The sequence below is a fragment of the Bos indicus genome, chromosome 10 (genome assembly GCF_029378745.1).
Source record: "Bos indicus isolate NIAB-ARS_2022 breed Sahiwal x Tharparkar chromosome 10, NIAB-ARS_B.indTharparkar_mat_pri_1.0, whole genome shotgun sequence".
Taxonomy (NCBI): domain Eukaryota; kingdom Metazoa; phylum Chordata; class Mammalia; order Artiodactyla; family Bovidae; genus Bos; species Bos indicus.
This window is the reverse complement of record NC_091769.1, coordinates 50,126,530-50,132,940: the sequence shown is the minus strand read 5'-3', so window position 1 is coordinate 50,132,940 and position 6,411 is coordinate 50,126,530. Positions and strand designations below refer to the sequence as shown.

The 6,411-nt window shown below is 39.2% G+C and overlaps 1 long non-coding RNA gene across 3 annotated transcripts in view; it reads right to left on the bottom strand.

Moving 5' to 3' along the window:
- Positions 1-324: 324 nt before the first annotated feature.
- The window catches only part of LOC139185249 (uncharacterized), a 102,653-nt gene continuing 96,566 nt past the window's right edge, over positions 325-6,411 (bottom strand). Inside the window, exons 3-5 of one of the 3 annotated variants that reach the window (XR_011568843.1) lie at positions 3,017-5,046; positions 2,653-2,690; positions 325-2,463 (exon numbers count right to left, since the gene is read on the bottom strand). This is a non-coding gene — a long non-coding RNA (uncharacterized lncRNA). Of the gene's footprint in view, positions 2,464-2,652; positions 5,047-6,411 lie in introns of those variants that run through there. The other 2 variants (XR_011568842.1, XR_011568844.1) reach the window with 2 other exon arrangements.

Below are 6,411 nucleotides of genomic sequence, written 5' to 3'. Positions count from 1 at the left end.
AGACTGCTACATTAAATTTGCATAGTGCATTTAATGAATATGCAACTGCAAGTGAAAAGGTCTGCTACTGCGAACCTCCCACATTAGCATAACTACTTCCAGCATGTTTCTTAAATAATGCACTCATTTGCACATCACTGACTTGGCTAATTCTAACTTCAGTCAGGGTAGCCTTGTAATTAAGACTCTTGCTTTAATTTTTAATGAAGTTTATGTTACATCAATCCTGACAGTAATGAGGGGACATGGAAACAAAAAGGCTGCTAATAATTAAATTCACAAACCAGTTTGAGGGATAATAATTCCTGAGGAGAAATTACATGACTAATTATTAATTAAATATTCATACTATTGCACAGCCATCTCACTTAACTGCTCTTCTTGTTGGTAATAATATTGAGCTGTGGATGACTTTTGCCAACCATTCGGAGTTTAAGGTCTCTGGTTAATTTTAGTGCGCCATTAATCAATATGACACAAAAAATAAAATTGTTTTAATTGGTATCATTTTATTGTGTCTAAATATTACTACAGTTGGTTTAGTTTGTGGAGAATTAATCTAGTTAGTCGGTGCCTGTTTTATGGAAACATAAATCCAGTTTATATCCATAAACATCTAATGGCAGGACAACTTGACCTTTTTTTTTTGTAACATTACTGTTTACAGATAATTACACCAACTCTTTAAAAGGTTATTTAATAGCTTTGCATTCATCACAGTAAAATGAAAAACATGCAATATTATTTAACTCCAGCCTGTTCTGAGGAGGTCTCTAAGACCCCCATTTACCCCCGCTGAAAAGTAAGCAATATTAATGTGTGGGTTTTTAGGAAACGTATGAGCGTTTTCTTTGAATGTGTACAGATTTACTGTTTGGGTCTGGATCGGCAAATGTCTAACTCATAACTGAGATGTGATCTGATAAAGAAGAAATGTTTATTATTGTTATAACTTCCCATTGCAAGAAAACATAAGGATGGAGGTTTTATGAGTCTGGAGATCAGAAATGGCAACAATTTCCCTACAAAATTCAGTAAACAAACATTACAAAGCCAGAGAAATTACTATGATGAGACCTAATTGGCTGCAATATTTATTGTAGACATGCTTTTTTCCCCTTCTGTTTTCAAAGCAGTATTTAGGCATCTGCATTTCTAACGAGAAAGTCCCCATCTGTAGGCAAGTTTAGCAATGACAAGAAAAGATCAACAATATTTAACTGGATAACATTAAACATTAAATTTAAACAGATCATGACATTCGTTTAAAGCTCTGATAAATTCAGAACAAGAAGCTTCACGAGACCATTATGCGTATTATAAAATTAAATACTCATAGGAAAGGGATCATTTTATCCTGCAGGGGCCTTTGGAAATTCTGGGCCAGGGCAAACATTTTGTTTGTCTAATAATTCAAACTAGGTGATTCATCAAAGTGGACCAAGTCTATGACCGTCAACCGTGGGGCAAGAATTTCCCTCAGCTACTCTTGTCACTTTAGTGCAAACTGACAGGTTTGTAGGGCATCATTACTGGACTGGTGTGTATCAATTGCTCCGTTTTACTAAATCTTAAAAATCTTTTCAAATTTTCTTTTGTAATCTACTCGCTTAAACTAACACCTGAAGGCAATTGGAAAAGACCACTCGCCGTGAAATAATTTACAGGCACGGGTCAGTGTAAAGATGTAGGGTCTGGGTCACTGGTCTTGCTTTTTAATTCATTCATTTCAGGAAACTTTCTATGCACCTGAATGGCAGTAAGACCTCCAGACTGGGCAAAGTGAAGGCACAGAAGCAACCAGGTTCATGGGTTAAAATCTGGGGCACTTGTTCTGTTCTGGAGGAACATGCAGAATCCTGCCTGTTTTTCAATTCGTTGCTGTGTGTAAGCTATAACTGTCCCAGGTCTAGAAGATGGAGGGAACCATCCAATACCAAGGAGACCTGCTGACCAGAAAGACCCCATTATATCCTTGTAGGGATGTGACCAGAGTGCCAGAGAGGGTTAGGACTTGGAAACCAGACACACCCAGGTTCCAGTCTCCCTTGGCCTTAGTGAGCAGCTTTAATAACATCACCTCTCTCTGAACTGTGATTTCCTTTTCTGAATGGGGATGCTCATGTCACCTCAGCAGGTTGCTGTGAGAATTAGTCACATAGGCAAGTACTTAACTCTGTGCCAAGCTCATGAGAGACTATCACAAAATGCCAGTGATCCTTATCACACCATATCCTTATCATAAGGATCATCCTTATCCTTCCTTCATCCTCCCAAGGAAGACTGTCAGAAAGTTTGCCATTGGAGTCACTCCTTTGAGATAAAGAACACTGTCTCAAGGACTTCTTTTTTCTTTTCTTTTTTCAAAATGCAGACTATATACCTTGAAAGGGATTGGCAGATATCAAGTCAGCTCTGGTCACCAAAACCTTTGTGTGAGTTAATGTACCAGTTCCGTTTTTTCTGTAACAAAGACAGATAAGGCAGTACTTGAGAGGTGAGTTAGTAGAAGGAAAAGGGTTGAAGTGGAAGAGGAGGATATGGAAAGGGGAGGTGGAATTGTGAGGGGGAATATTATGTATGTTTGAGCTGTTTGATCACAAAGGTACAATAAAAGGAACTCTAAGAAAAAAAACGAAAACAAAAACCTACCTGGCGGATATGGATTCCAATGTTCCTGAGCTTCAGTCCTGTAAAATGACAACTATTAAGAGTCTGATGACCATGCATCCCCATTTTTCTAGAATGGCTTAATTTCAGTTACTCTGGTATCTCTCAGGACTTGTTTGGGGGAAGGGGGAAGAGGTAGTATGTCATAAATTGTCTCCAGTGACAGGCCCATGTTGTGATGGGCAAAGAAGGAAGGGCACATGGCTTCAGTAAGTATTTAATGAGCATCATCAGATACCTATTTTAAATGCCAAGTACCCCAAAGAGAAAGCCTTTTCTCCCACCTGTTTTCCCCACACTCCTTAGCAATGATTGTCCAAGAGATCACCACACACAGCTACTTTACCTGTAGCCATACCAGGGCAGGGTAGCTTGAGGCAAGTTCCTGGTGTCTGGCTCTCTCAGGCCCTTTTCTAGGAAGACATGCAATGGAGAAATAGATTCTGAGTTGGATAAATTCCAGCCCCCTCACTCTACTTGCTGTGTGACTTGGATAACTTGTTTGACTTCTCCAAGCCTCACGTGTAGATGGGGAGACCACCGTGTGCCTCCCGGCTGATGCTGAGGGTTACAGGACATCCGTGTGAAAAGGTCCAGGTAATTGTACATGGCAATCCCTTTTCTCTAGCTCAGGATCAAGCCCGATCTCCTTGTGAGGCGTAAGGACTTATTGCTGGAGGAGATTTACATATGGATTTCAACGTTCTTGAGTCTGTTTCTATAATACCACATTTACCATTTTTTTTCTTGACCAATCATCTAGGTTTTCAAGGTGAGGCTTTATTTCAATTCTGTAGTCCAGTGGTTTGTCTAAATTGTCATGAGGATTAGAAAAGTATTTGTAAAACAACAGTATCTGGCACATAGCAAGTGTAGTGCTAAGTCGCTTTAGTCATGTCCAACTCTTTGCAACCCTGTGGACTATAGCCTGTCAGGCTTCTCTGTCCATGGGATTCTCCAGGCAAGAATACTGAAGTAGGTGCAAATAAATTAAAATTTCAAAACCATGAATCCAATCCATTCTTATTTGTACCCTTTCTTCATCTGTCCACATAGTCCATGATCAATAAATGGCAGACATATATACAATTTCTTACCTCTGTGCTTTTGCAAATGTGGTTCCCTTTGACTTGAGTGACTTTCTTTTTCTACTCAACCACCTGTCAAACTCCTATTCATACTTCAAAACCCAAATAAACAACTACTTCTTCCATAAAGGCTTCCTTAACATTTCTTCTCTTGTCACTATTTTTTCTGTGCTTCCTCTGTGGTGTGCCCATCCTTCTGTTACATTTTGCCCTCTGGGCTATAGGTGATCTATTTTCCCTCTTCCTACAAGAGAAGGACTATGTACAGTATTTGTATCCCCAGTTCCTTGTATACTGCAGGGCACGCTTGTCACTGCTCAGATATTTGTGGACTCAAAATTGAATTCATGTGACATACAGCAATTCCATGATTATTTCATAAACATGAACATTAGAATTCCAATATACATCTTATAGTAACACAGTAATTAACAGACAAAATGTTTCTTTCTTCTTTTTCTTTTTTTTAAGAGGCCATGGTAATAAGATACAAGCAGATGTGTGAAAGTGGAATGAAGGTGGGAAAGGTGAGGAAGAGAGTGATGTGTACATTATAAACAGCAATTTCTTACAAGTTAGGGTCAGTGAAACATTCCTTGACATCATCAGTGGTTATGCAGTAACAAATTTAAAATTCCTGTCTGAGTTTTAATTAAAAGAACCACTAAATGTCCCAAATCAGTTGGCACAAATGTACATTTTTTCCCATGGTTATAAAATTATGTCATGATGTTGAGCTTGAATCCAAGAGTGTTTGTAGGCTACAATGTTGACATCTTTCCTCATTAATCTAAGAACCAGAAGCTGCTTGATTGTGAAAGCAAACAACAAGTAATGATTTTAACTCAAGATGCATGGATGCTTGCTAGGAATGGACAGGTAGATTATACACTCTCAAAGCAGCTGACCAACCACCACCATCTCCTGAGCATTTATGATATGGCCAACATAGGAGATACGGAGCCCACAGTCCACTGGCTGCACCTTTTCACGGCGAGACAAGTCTTCACAGAGGATGTCTGAAGTCAGGAAGAAATGCTGGAGTTCAGAATGAAGAGGGAAAATCACCAAAGGCTAGCATGCTCCTTTTCATCCTCTTGTCCCTGAAACATGGATCAGCTCCCTTAGATCAGTTCTCTGCCTTCTTCTCTTCTGTCAAAGACAGTCATTTGCAGAGGTGAAGAGCTCAGATCCAGGAATTTCCTGGTGGTTAGGACTTCACACTTCTATTGCAGGGAGCACCTTTTTGAGCCCTGGTTGGGGAACTCAGATCCTGCAAGCCACGGAGCTGCCAAAAAAAGAAAGCTCAGATCTAGAGTCACCTTTCTCAGTTCAAATCCTAGCTCTTCCCATCATTAGCTGTGTGACCATAAACACATTACTTCATCTCTGTGCGTCATCTCTTGAATAGACATTGCTAAGAGAATAATACTTTTAGTGTAGTATCATTTTCAAATTGGAAAAAACCCTATATTCTTGTGTGTGAGAACAGAGAAAGAGTGGTAGGATACAAATTATATGTTAACACTGAATATCTGTGAGTGGGGAAAATTGTTAATATTTTCTATATTTACCTTGATATTATTTTAAAAATCCAATAAAATAACAAGAAAAAGAATGGGAGACTGAGGAACTGATATCCCTTCTGTTTCTAAAGAGGATTTTTGACTGGTTCCAGGAAAAATAAACATATGATAATACTGTGAATATACACAGTAACTGTTGACTCCTGGTTTTCGGCATGCTTGCTACAATCCCAGCCAGCTAACATGGGAGGTAGCTTGTATAGCACATGCCTTCCAGGCAACAGTTCTCTCAGTGTGTCCCAGTGACTGTGTGGAGGGAAAAATATCGGATTGAATGCAATAAAACCAAGGGAGAAGCAACAAATCTGCAGTCTCCTGGCACATGTGGATACCCTCTTTTCACGGTTAGAAACTGTCTGTCAAGATATTGGCGCCTGTGCCTCTCACGTTCCTCTCACATTTACACATGGAATTTCTTATCATAAGGAAGGTGCCTCATTGTCAGAGCCACTGGGCAAAGGGAGTGCTCAGTGTAGCTGATGTTTTTTTTTTTTTAATTAATTTTTATTGAGTATAGTTGCCTTATAATGTTGTGTTAGTATCTACTGCATAGCAAAGCAAATCAGCTGTATGTATACATATATCCCCTTATTTTTGGATTTCCTGTTTAGGTCCCACAGAGCACTGAGTAGACCTCCCTGTGCTATACAGTAGCTTCTCATTAGTTACCTGTTTTATAGTGTGTACATCTTAATCCCAATTCGTCAGCCCCAGTATAGCTGATATTGAAGCCAGAACCCTACTTTGCAAACTCCCATGATGTTCTTGGCCTCCTCACTCCTGGAGTCAAAAGTGAACAAATTATTCCAACTTTGCCCACCTCTCCTTGATTTGTTTATCTCTCCATAAAGTACTATGGAAATTCACACCTTTTTATAAATTTCTTAACTTAATTCATTTTATATCTACTGATCTACTTCGATCTCTTTCCTTCCTCCAATACAGTTGATTCCTACTCTGAATCCTGTCTTTGATCAATGCCATCCATACAGTGTTGTCTTCCTTCTTGCTTCACTATGACAAAAGCATTTGCTGATCTTATTCATCATCTCAGTAATACCACTTGC